This window comes from Benincasa hispida, chromosome 9, assembly GCF_027475165.1.
Source record: "Benincasa hispida cultivar pf3 chromosome 9, pf3_genome.v1.1, whole genome shotgun sequence".
Taxonomy (NCBI): domain Eukaryota; kingdom Viridiplantae; phylum Streptophyta; class Magnoliopsida; order Cucurbitales; family Cucurbitaceae; genus Benincasa; species Benincasa hispida.
Window position 1 is genome coordinate 31835071 of NC_143486.1, and position 12307 is coordinate 31847377.

General features: G+C 36.8%; 1 long non-coding RNA gene across 1 annotated transcript in view; it reads right to left on the reverse strand.

Annotated features, from left to right (window-relative positions):
• Window positions 1-296: 296 nt before the first annotated feature.
• LOC150033741 (uncharacterized) overlaps window positions 297-12307 on the reverse strand; it is a 32788-nt gene continuing 20777 nt past the window's right edge. Inside the window, exon 2 of the long non-coding RNA XR_016532523.1 lies at window positions 297-794. This is a non-coding gene — a long non-coding RNA (uncharacterized LOC150033741). The remainder of the gene's footprint in view (window positions 795-12307) is intronic.

Genomic DNA, 12307 nt, shown 5'->3' on the forward strand with positions numbered 1-12307 from the left:
TCTACAGTGTCCAATTGCCGATGTAAATGAAGAAGATAACGAGAATGAGATGCACACCAATGCCCAAGAAAGAGATAACAATTCAAGCTTATTTGAAGACTTAATAAATGAAGCATGCAATCAGTTGTACAAAATTCTTTTCATTGTTGTTCTTTGTGAAGTTGATGCATATTAAGGTTCTTAGCAGTTGGATGAACAAGTCATTTGATTTGTTACTTGAATTGTTAAAAGAAGCATTTCTTGTTGGAGCATCTATACCTAGTTCATTTTATGAAGCTAAAAGAAACTTACGTGACTTAGGACTAGGTTATGAGTTTATTCATGCTTGCTAATACGATTCCATCCTATATTGGAAATAATTTGTCGATTGGTGACAGTGCTTAGTATGTGGTGAGTCTCGATACAAAGTTGAAGATGGAAAAAGTAAAAAGATTCTATATAAAATTTTACGACATTTTCCTTTAATACCAAGATTGAAGCGAAGTTTTCATCTAAACATATTGCACCTAAAATGATGTGGCATAAAGATAATCGTGTTGCAATTAATGGAGTGTTACGACATCTAGCTGATGTTGAAGGGTGGAAGCATTTTGATCATGAGCTTCCTCAGTTTGCTTTAGACCCATGAAATGTTCATTTAGGACTAGCTTCAGATGGCTTCAATCTATTCGGGAATATGAATACTTCGTATAGTATGTGGCCAGTGGTGATCATTCCTTACAATTTGCCACCTTGGAAATGCATGAAAGAGACAAATTTCATTGTCTCCCTTCTTATACCCAGGCCGAAATCTCCTGGAAAATAAATAAATATTTACTGACAACTATTGATTGAAGAGTTAAAGAAGTTATGGAATTATGGTGTGCACACTTATGATTGTGTTAGCAACGAATACTTTCAACTACGTGCGAGCTTATTGTGGATTATTAATGACTTTCCTACGTATGGTGACCTATCTGGATAGAGTACCAAAGGTTTCCAAGCATGTCCTATTTGTAAAGAGGACACATCATCATTAAGGCTAAGAAGAAATCAATGTTTTATGGGGCATCGACGTTATCTTCCAGATAATTGTAGTTGGCGTAAGATCAAACAATATGACGGAAAAGTGGAACGTAGACTTCTTCCAGTTTTCATGAATGGAGAAGATATCTTACGAGAGGTGAACTTGTTAAAATTTTCCATGCTTAGCAAACATCCAGCAAAACGTGATAAAAATCAGAAACGAAATTTAAATTAGAATAAAAAAGGTATATTTTTCCAACTTCTATATTGGTCGAAACTTTTATTCAGACATAAGTTGGATATAACGCATATCGAAAATAATATTTGTGATGATTTGGTGGCACATTGTTAAATATTGAGAGAAAGAATAAGGATACAACTAATGCCCGTTTTGAATTAGAATATCTAAATATATGAAAATAACTACACCTGTAAAAGGTAGGGGATAAAGTTGTAAAGCCACACGCTGCATACACATTGACTACTAGTGATAAGGGTGCATTCTGAGTAGATGAAATCAGTTAATTTTTCTGATGGGTTTGTATCAAATATATCAAGATGTGTGAGTAAGAAAGATGGAAACCTATGGGGGCTAAAAACTCACAACTCTCATGTTTTGCTTTAGAGACTTCTTCCAATTGGTGTTTGAGAAAAAAAGATGTGCCCACTGTTGTCGTTGAGTTATACAAATTTTTCTATGATCTATGTGCAAAAACAGTATCTATAGGGGATTTAGATCGATTACAAAGAGACATTATAATCATACTTTGTAAGTTAGAAAAAATATTCCCACGGGCATTTTTTGATGTAATGGTGCACCTTTGTCCATTTACCCTATGAAACAAAAGTTGCAGGTCCAGTTAGTTATAGTTAGATGTACCCTATCGAAATAAGTTTACGGACATTGAAACAATACGTAGAAAAAAAAGCACGTCTTGAGGGTTCTATTGTAGAAACGTATATAATGAATGAATTGTTGGTATTTGTTCTGTGTACATAACTGAAATTGAGACGATGTTCAATAGAGATGAAAGAAATTATGATAGACTTCCAAAGAATGAAATATGTGGTGAAATTTCAATGTTTAGACAAAATAAGCGACCATTAAGAGTACCAAGAGTAAGGACATTATCAAAAGAAGAGAAATAGGACATTATCGAAAGAAGAGAAATGCAATGCACATTGGTACATGTTAAACAATTGCATGGAAATTAAATCTTATAGAAAGTATGTTTTGAACATTCTATTGTAATTGATGATTTTCATACAAGGTGTGAAATAGAAAATTGAGACACGTCTCTTTCTTATAGGTAATATTTGAGACTAATTCGACATGAAGGTTAAAGTCAAGATGATTTATATGGAAGGCACCAACGAAGCTTTCTCGATTGGTTCAAATCTCATGTAAGTATGATATTAAAAGATAAGTAACAATTTCATTGAATTAATGTGAGTGACATTAGTTTTTAAAATCTAATGTGTTATACTAAATTAACAGGTTCTTTCATTGCGTGAAAATGGAGATATGTCTGATAATATATATTCACTAGCAATGGGGCCAACTTCAGAAGTGCGCTCATATAGTGGATATATTATTAATGGAGTACGCTATCATAGTATTGAGCATGATAATTGTCACAGTACACAAAATAGTGAGATCATGGTGCCTACAGAAAGTGAAGGTGGAGGAGATCTCCATAATTTCTATGGTGTTACTAGTGAAGTATTAGACTTCTATATGCCAAGAGAAAATTTGTAATTATGTTTAAGTGTACTTAATTCGACACAGATCCTAAATGACTAATAGAGTACACATGGATTTGGGGTATATATCAATTAATACAGCTCATCATTGGTTTGTTAACGAGCCTTTTGTATTTGTCAGTCAAGCTAAACAAGTGTTTTACCTTAACGATCCCAAATATGGTAATAACTGGAAAGTGGGCTTAGTTCACATGTTCTAGCTTAGTTCGTATTCTGGGTATGTGGCAAGCAAGAAAAACGTATTTTCCATAATTATGATATCCTTTGCTGATGCTGATAGTACTACTAGCTCTTGACTTAAAGGGCAGTAAGTGGCTCACCAATTTCGGGTGTACGCGTCCCATAGTCTAATTGGTATTCATGTCTTCTATAGCAGTATGGTATATGTAACGTTCTTGGGCAAGTAGTCCAAAACAAGCTTATGTGGGACATGCCAGAAGTAGAAGAACGTGGGAATGACCAACCTGAGTTATTAGAAGTTGTGAATAGTATTCCTTGTACAGTCGATGAATAAATGGACGATATCAGTTTATGTAAAGTTGATGTTAATCCTATAGTTATAGAAGAACAGATAATCCAGCGAGTTGGTGATGACTTCATAAATGACGAGAAAGAGGATGTACAATCATCTTCTAATAGGAGTTTAAGTCTTGATGAACATCTTAATGATACAGAATAATCATGTAAATATGTATCTTCTTTTTTATTTCACAACTTACGTATTGTTGTATAACATATATATTTTTGTTTGCACGGGAACAATGGTAGGTCATACTAAGAAGGAGGCATTAATGGAGTATTTAGAGTCCGAGCATATCGGCACATCATCCTCCATGGAAGATAATTCAGGTAATTTTACATACACATTTTATTTGTATAAAAGATGTATAATTGTCTTTAAACTAATGTATAATTGTCTTTAAACTAATGTTTAATTAAACTAACGACGTATAATTTCTTTAGAGATAAGTTGTACGACTAATAGGATAGGACTTGGATACTCTTGAAATGTTGATTTGGATAAATATGTCCAAGCATTTGGGAGAAGTCTTATCGAGATCGACCCTATATAGGAGAAACTAATTTGTAATCATGCAACAAAGTTTTGCAATATCATTGGTACCAATGTTTGGGTATCCTTTTCTGTTCGTTATGGAACATGGAGAGAAGTACCAATAGAAACTAGAAAGCTAGTTAAAAGTTGACTAATGGTAAGATGGTTATTTGATATTTTACAAATTATATATGTGTCTGCATGGATACTAGTAAGTTTTTTTTTTCTTTTTAATTCAAAACCATTTTGTGTTTGACTGGTCCAATCAACTGGTCAATGATTTCATTGATGAACAGATGAAATTTCCGTTTAAAGAGTATAGGGGGAGATACAAAAACACTATAAAAAATATGCAAGTTCTGAAGAGGCACGAGCACTCCCACCTAATCGACTTAAAATTGCCATTGAAGATTGGCACTTTTTATGCACCAAGTTTGAATCCATCGAATGGAAAGTAAGAATTTTGTGTTTATTTTAGTGAATTTTGTGTTTATTTTAGTCTACTTACATTTCAATTACTCATTTCCTCTTAATTTCTCATTTTCTTAGAAAGTGGTAGAGACTAATCAAAAGAATCGGTTAGCTCTAAAGTTCACTGATGACATGCAGAAATACATGTCATCGTAGGCCTTTTACTTAGAATTATGAAGGTTATTAGGCAGAATATGCGGCAATCATGATGAGGAATTCACGAGAAAATAAGTTTGCATCGATTAGCATGTTGAATCTCAGCTAACCCGTTATTTTGCGTTATTATGCGTTCAATATTCTATTTTTGTAGCTAACGCAAGAAATGAACGCAAACGCAGAAATCGGACCACCACATAGACGACCGCATGCGGAGAAACACTCCATCGTAAAGGCAAACACATCGATCAACGCAAGGATGTTGCGGTAATTAGCTGTATACGTCCATCACATGGGAGTTGCGCTCATCAAGCGATTGTGGTCATCATGTAGAGTTGCGGTATTAAGCGAATGCGGCCATTGAATGATTGCGGCTATACAACAATGCATTCTAATGGGATCAACGCAAGGTAGGTGGAATGAATGCATCAATGCATCTACCTCGAGAAAATCTAAAGTTGATGCTGACATTTCACCTACCACGCTTTTAGTGGCAGAGGTTCAGAAAGAACTAATGCACTGAACGTTAGACTCGAAGCAGTCCAATTAATGTTATCAGTGACCCAAGCTCTATAAATAGAAGCCGATAAGAAAAAATTCAAGTAATCCAGGGTTTTCGCCCAAGGTTGAATCCATGGTTTTCGCCTGAGGTTCGCCTAGGGTTGATCCTTGCGGTCCAAACAAATGCATGAGAAGATGGCTGAGAGTTCTTCACCTTCTTCATCCATTCCGAGTGACGACCGGAGCTAGATCTTGAGAGAGTCAGCTCCTCCACCCATCCATGGTACCACCGGTAGCCTTGATGCACATCCGCTGGGAACAAATCTTTGCTTCCAGCCGGTCATTTCCTTTTCCTTTCTTTTCTCATATTGTATTGAATGAAATTTTGGAATTAAGAAATTAATACAATTTTTTTTCAATACATTTCTCTGTTCCTTCGACTCCATCTCCACCTTCTTTGCTTAACATCTTTACTTTCATTGCAACACTTAATGAGATTCCTTGGGTGTTGCATACTTAGTCATGTGGATTAGGGATATGAAGCATGTAGCAACCCACCGAGAGGTGTGCATTGCGCGAGTGTGTGAGTAATCTTATTTTCTTAGTGTGAAGCTGCTGTAACGTCTATCTATAGGCTAATGCATTGCTTGTCTGTGAAGTCAGCAACAATCAACTACCGGGGAGGGTAACTGGTTGGACGCATTAAGCAATGTATGCATTGTTCACTAGGGATAGTAACAATCTTGCGTCAACTAAGTTCATGTGATTGTCTTGTATTATGTATGCTTCATTCGTCCATTAGGGATACTCGGGAAGGTAGTCTAAGGACAGGATATAGGCTTGGGAAGGTTAGGTCCGAATCTAGGCTCGGGAGAGTCAGATTAGAACACATAATACGAGAGATAGGAGCTTAGGAATAAGCCTTGTTTGCTATTAACCTATCATATGCATCCTAGAGATAGGATACGATTGTGTGCGGTCACCGCAGTGTTGTGTGCATTTTGCATCATCGCATAGGAAAAGAGTAGAGACTTAGAAATAAGCTCAATGGTCACTTTTTCATTCAACACATGCATCCTAGACTTAGAAGTGCCGCATTTCCATTGAAAAATGATTTGCCGTGCATGAGTGTAGCATGATCGCATTAGCTTGCGTTGACTAGGATTGCCCTTGCGGTCACTCTTAAGGGTTGCAATGAAAACATCTCCGCATTTTATCTATTTTCCCACACATTTATTTCATGTCAAGGTTTGTCGTATCTCTACCTTTCATGCATATTCTCATTGTGTTGTCTGTTAGATAGAAGTAGGAGTAGGATTAACTTAGCAACATCCCCTCCATTCTATTATTTATACCACCGCATGCACATCACCGCATACATATAGCTACAAGTTCCTGTGTTCGACCTCGGATTACCCGAGAAATTTGCGTTCGCATTATACTTGGCATGAGCGCAAGAAAACTTGTGGCAGAACGCATGGTCATCGCATACATTCGTTAACGTAATATTAGTCGAACGCATGACCATTGACGCATGACTATCAACGCATATCTTAGGAACATGCATCACATACCGCATCCACAAGATTTTGGTTGTCGAGTAAAATTGACTTCTAATTTTCCGGCATCAAGTTTTTGGTTGCCGGGGATTTGGCAACTAAATGTTTGTTAAGTTTTGTGTCTCTACGAGCAAACTTTTTATCTTAGAAGTATTACAGCTTGTGCAACCAGGTTGCAAACAATATTGAAGTGTAGGCGATGCGCTGAAAGCCAATGTTGACCCCAAGGTAGAGGGACAATCAGTCGCAAAAGAACTGAAGGTAATTCTAAGCACATAATGGCCGCATGCGCCCAACAATTGTCGAAAGTTCCAATGGTCAAGGCAACTTGACCCAAGCAGTTGAGAACCATCTTCTGCATGGAAGACTCCTTGCGATGACAACACTCCAATTTTTCCAGGGACGTCTTCTACTTTATCTTTTCTTTTCTTTCTTAGTATAGGTTATTTATTTCATTTTCATTGTTATTTTGGATATATGGCTGCTTCCTTGGTTGTGGTACATTTTCTCTTGTAGGTGCAACAATAAGTCTCCTCGGTTTGTAGTTCAATGGAAGAATTCCCTTCACCCTTCAACGCATGGCTTCAATCACGTGGATTCCAACGCATGAGCACATGCGTTGTTCCGCCTAAGGTCTTTTCTTGTTATCTTGTATGCCTTATCCTTTTGAAATTCTCTTTTTCTCGATTGCGTTGTTTTACGATGTTTCTATGATGGTACGTATCGTTCACCGCCTTTTCTAACTAACTAACCAACGAAAGGCACTCTTTACTTTTATTAGCTTCTTAAAATTTTTAAAGTCTTAAGTTTTATTTTGCGCAAACTTTTGTTCAAAAATTTATTATCGCATTCTTGTAATTCTGTTTTTAGCTTTGCGGTGAGAACGTTGCCAACCTCTAAGTTTGGGGGTAGCGGTCTCGGAGAATTACGTTCATTATATTGTGATCAGTTGAAAAAAAAATTGTTGTTTTGCTTTAAATCATTTGACCCTCTCTTTGTTTGTTTACAACACTTAAGGCACAAGATTGCGAAGATGTTACATGAAGACGCAAATTATCTCACTCCATCACTGCAATCCACAGAAGATAGATCGCTGCAAGGATAGATGCGTCAATACACAATGCGGGCGATCTATTTTCTGTGGATTGTGGTGATGGAGTGAGATAATTTACGTCTTCATGTAATATCTCTGCAATCCTGTGCCTTAAGGGTTGTAAACAAACAAAGAGAGGGTCAAATGATTGAAAGCAAAACAACAATTTTTTTTTTAGAGATAAAATAAGGATAGATAAAGATTGAAGAGATATAGTGAAAATTCCGAGTAGTGGTAAAGAATTGAAGAGTTGATGCTTCCAAAAACATGTGTCCCTGATGAGGTTGAATCATATAATACTCAGGGATCACTTATTCCAGGCTGGTTTGTTCACGTCTATGGTGGCTTTTCTCTCTTTTCCTTGTCTTTTGGAATCTTTACTGCCTTAATCCGAAGTTTCTCCCCATGAATGCTCATTACAATTTTCCCCTTGCGCACATCAATTTAACCGCGACTGGTTGAAAGGAATGGTTGTCCCAATATGATGGCCGCATCTTTGTCTACTTTATAATCCAAAATGAGTAAGTCTGCCAGCAGGATGAATTTATCGATTGAAATTGTGGCATTTTTCAACTCTCCTTTAGATTGTATTCAAGGTCTGTTCGCGAGCAGGAGAGTTTCCTTTATGGGCGTAAGTGTGCCGGCATTCAATTGTTTGAAGACTGATAACAGGTTTATGTTTATACTTGCCCCAAGATCGCATAGTGCTTGGCCACTGAAGGTCCCTCCGATAGAGCATGGGATCATGAAGATTCCTGGGTCGCACATTTTAGGTGGGATCATAGCATTTTATGCTGCAGCCACTATTACGATCTTTCCTTCCTCATTTTGTTCCTCTTTCAGTTTTTGCGGAGTTGCTGGTGGTTAGACTTCTTCTATTCCAAGATCTAGAGGCTTAAGGGTGGACGCAGCTTCAGGGTCTATTTTCTCGGGCTTCTCCAAACTATAGGTCAACGGGTCTTCGGTTGTTGCCGCATTCAAGTTGGTCGCAATTTGCTTTTCCCCTACTTCCACAGTCATGTTGTCGCTTAACAAGGAGATTGCTAAGCATTGTTCCTTCCTGTTACTCCCAACATTGCGAGGGAGCTCAGTTGCTTAGTGATAACGGGCAGAAATGCACGTTATCATAGTGCTAAGTTCTTAAACAATGTTGGATTACGTTGATGAAATATGTTAACTTGCGTCCATTAAGCATCGTTTTCATAATATTGCGGTCGCATGCGTTCAACGCATTAGAACAGTTTATTTTTGTATTTTTGTGCAGAATATGCATTAACGCAATGTAAGAATTGCGATTATAGGAAATCATTGGTCGAGCACAAATTCACCGCAAGGCTTTGTGTTGATCGTGCTCGCAAACATTTGCCCGAGAAGGATCGCCGCAACTTGGTTAGCGCAACATGGTGGGCGCATTTGGGTGAAAGGCCAATTAAACGCGATGCGACAGAAAGCTAATGACAGTCGAATCTAAATTAAGTTGACAGTCGATAACGGTCACAAAGTACATTTAGCTTTATCGGTGACAATTATTCGGCGTATCAGTCAGGAATTAAAGTTGTTCCATCTGTACAACCAAGAGAGAGAAACTGCCTTGCACTATGGATCCTCTATAAATACAAGGGCATTCTTTAGAGAAGGGGTTCACGAGTTAAACAATTAGAGATTTCATACTTCAGTTCGCATGCTGTTATTCTTAGTTTTCTGTCATTTTAAGGCGGACGCGAGGGAGGAAGTTGTACCGGCAGATCATTCCGGTAAGCTTAGGAGAGCGCCAGGAGCTTCAAGGACAGAGAGAGGGCCGACGCCTGCGGAAGCAGGAACCTCTTTAGAATAGAATAGAGATTCAGTGTAAAAGCCTCGGTCAGCAAGGAATTGCTACCAAGCTCTCTACCTTTAACTTCCATTGTAATTTTTTACTCAACTCATTTATAAAAAAAGGAATTTCCTTCTCTATACTTGTTCACTCTCTGTTATTCATGCATGGGTAGCTAAATCAGTTGAATGGGTTGAGAAGCATTTAGCTTGCACAACTAGGAAATCTTCATCTTTGCGATTATCTTGTTTATGTATGCTTCATTCGTCCATTAGAAATACTCAGGAGGGTAGTCTAAGGACAGGATCTAGACTTGGGAAGGTCAGGTTAGAATCTAGACTCGAAAGAGCCAGATTAAAACGCATAAACAAGAGATAGGAGCTTAGGAATGAGCTCTATTTATTATCAATGCATCGCGTGCAGCTAGAGGTAGGATATGATTGAATGCGGTCACTTTGCCCTTATGCATTTTGCATCATCGCATAGAACAAGAGTAGAGACTTAGGGATGAGCTCTATGGGCATTTTGCATTCAACACATGTGTCCTAGATTTAGGAGCATCGCATTTGCATTGGAAAATGACTTGTTGTGCATGGTTGTAACATGATCGCATAATCTGACGCACTCCCAAGTAATACTAGCTAAAGATCTTCTTAACCCGTTCATCACATACTCATTGCATCTATCACACAACTGCATTTTCTCAAATCCGCCGCATTTATTTATTTTTCATCAACGTAAACAACAAATCCAATGACTTATTTATTGATATGGTTACTGCAAAGGCTTTCATAAAAATTACCAATGCAATCTGTTTTCACAAGTCCCTATGTTCGATCCTGGACTTAGCAGGAAACTCAGAGAAATTTACACTTGGATTCCACTGAGGAAACTTGAGTGCACAACGTAATTTCATCAACGCATATCATCCATATTTCCACTGCAAAAAACCAAGCATCATTCACTCACACCGTTGGTTCTTAGACTTTCATACGCATACGAGAATCTACGGTAGAAATAAAAGTATTTCTATAATTTACTTCTAAGAAATTATTATTGATATCTTCTATGTGAATTGTTTTACAGAAAGGACCCGATGATCAAACAATGAAACTAGTAGTCTTATTTAAGCATACGCATTCTAAGAGTGGCAACTTGTTTGTTAATCACGCCGTTAATGATGCATATGTAAGTTTTTATTCCGCAATGTAACTTTATTTATATACAATTGTCATACAATTATTAGTCATAATCATTGATGTAGAGTCAAATGGTCGAGCTGAGAGAAGCCTCCACCCTGGAAGGGTTTGAACCAATATGGGAAGAAAAAATATGCGAGCAAGTGTTGGGCACAGGAGTGAGCCTTGGTAGGACACCAAAGTGTAAAAAATAAAAAATAAAAAAATAAATCATTGTCCAATGCATTCTCCTTGAAAGTTATAGAGGAGCAACAACAAGAGATAGAATCCTTAAAGGTAGTTAACTAGATTGAACGAACTGCAAGAAAGAAGACAAACTGAGATGGATGATATGAAAGCTTTAATCTTATAGCTCATGAAAGATAAATCGAACTAGGTATGAGCTCTTTAACTTTCATTGTAAACTAATTAGAAGACTGTGTATATTGTTATCCTGCAGTTATAGTAACAATATAAATGTATAGTTATGTAAAATATAGTTTATGTTCTGAAGTTGAGTTTGAAGTTGAGTTTGTGGTTAAAATTAGTGGGGTTTTCAGTTGAATTTTAAGTTCTATATTGAGATGGAGAATAATTTTGAGATGAGTATATGCTATATTAAGTTTGTGGTTGAAATAAGTGGGGGAGAGGGGAGAGAGATTGAATAAACTTCATTTGAATTTGTTCATATTCTTATGCTAAGTTTAAAATTGGTAAAGGGGTAAACGTACAATTATGTTTATGTTTAAGTTGGGTTTTAAGTTCTATATTGGGTTTAAGATTGACATATGTAGATAAGAGTTGGTTTGTTTCAACTCTTAGTGTTCTCATTTGAGTTTTAAGTGATTGAGATTGAGAATAATTTTGAGATGGGTATATGATATATTGAGCTTGTGGTTGAAATAAGTGGGTTATATACTAATGTTAAGATTGTTATTTATATATTGAATTTGAGTTTAAAATATGTAAATACGGGTTGGTTTGAAGCTAAAGTGGGTTCTATTTGTTAATATTCTTATATTGAATTTAAAGTTGGTATAGGGGTAAATGTATAATTATGATTAAGTTTAAGTTGGGTTTTAAGTTTTATATTGAGTTTGAGATTGAAATATGTAAATTTGAGTTGGTTTGTTTCAATTCATTGATGTTCTTAGTTGAGTTTTAAGTTTTATATTCATTTTTAGATTGGTATATGGTATATTGAATATTAAACTTATTTAAATTTGTATTTTGTAGGTATCTCGAGATTTATGTTGGAGATGCATCTCCCGACAAGCTTAGTTAACCATCGGCATAGGTTGACTTCTTCCGACGGTTGTGATTTATTATCACCGTCGGGAGAAATGACTAATCCCAACCGTTTCATTAGGGTCAGCAAAAAGCTCACATCCTTGATCCGTCAAAATATCTTTTTTTTCTCTACGATAAGGCTTTTTTGGGTTAGGAAATGTTTCTCCAACGATGTTCTGCCAACGATTCTACTGACGATAATTTTACCGTCAGGATAAGTTTTGTCGACGGGGTTTGAAACTTTTGCTGACGGTTTCCGTTGTCGAAAAATGTCCAAATTCTTGTAGTGATTCCCAATGACAGTATTAACGATGCCTACTTAATGTTCAAATTGGTTAGGTTTAAGGGGGGAATGTTTTGGACGAGGAGGACGATGAACACTACAGCTAAAAACGATCGAAGTTTACCTTTCAATATCTAGCT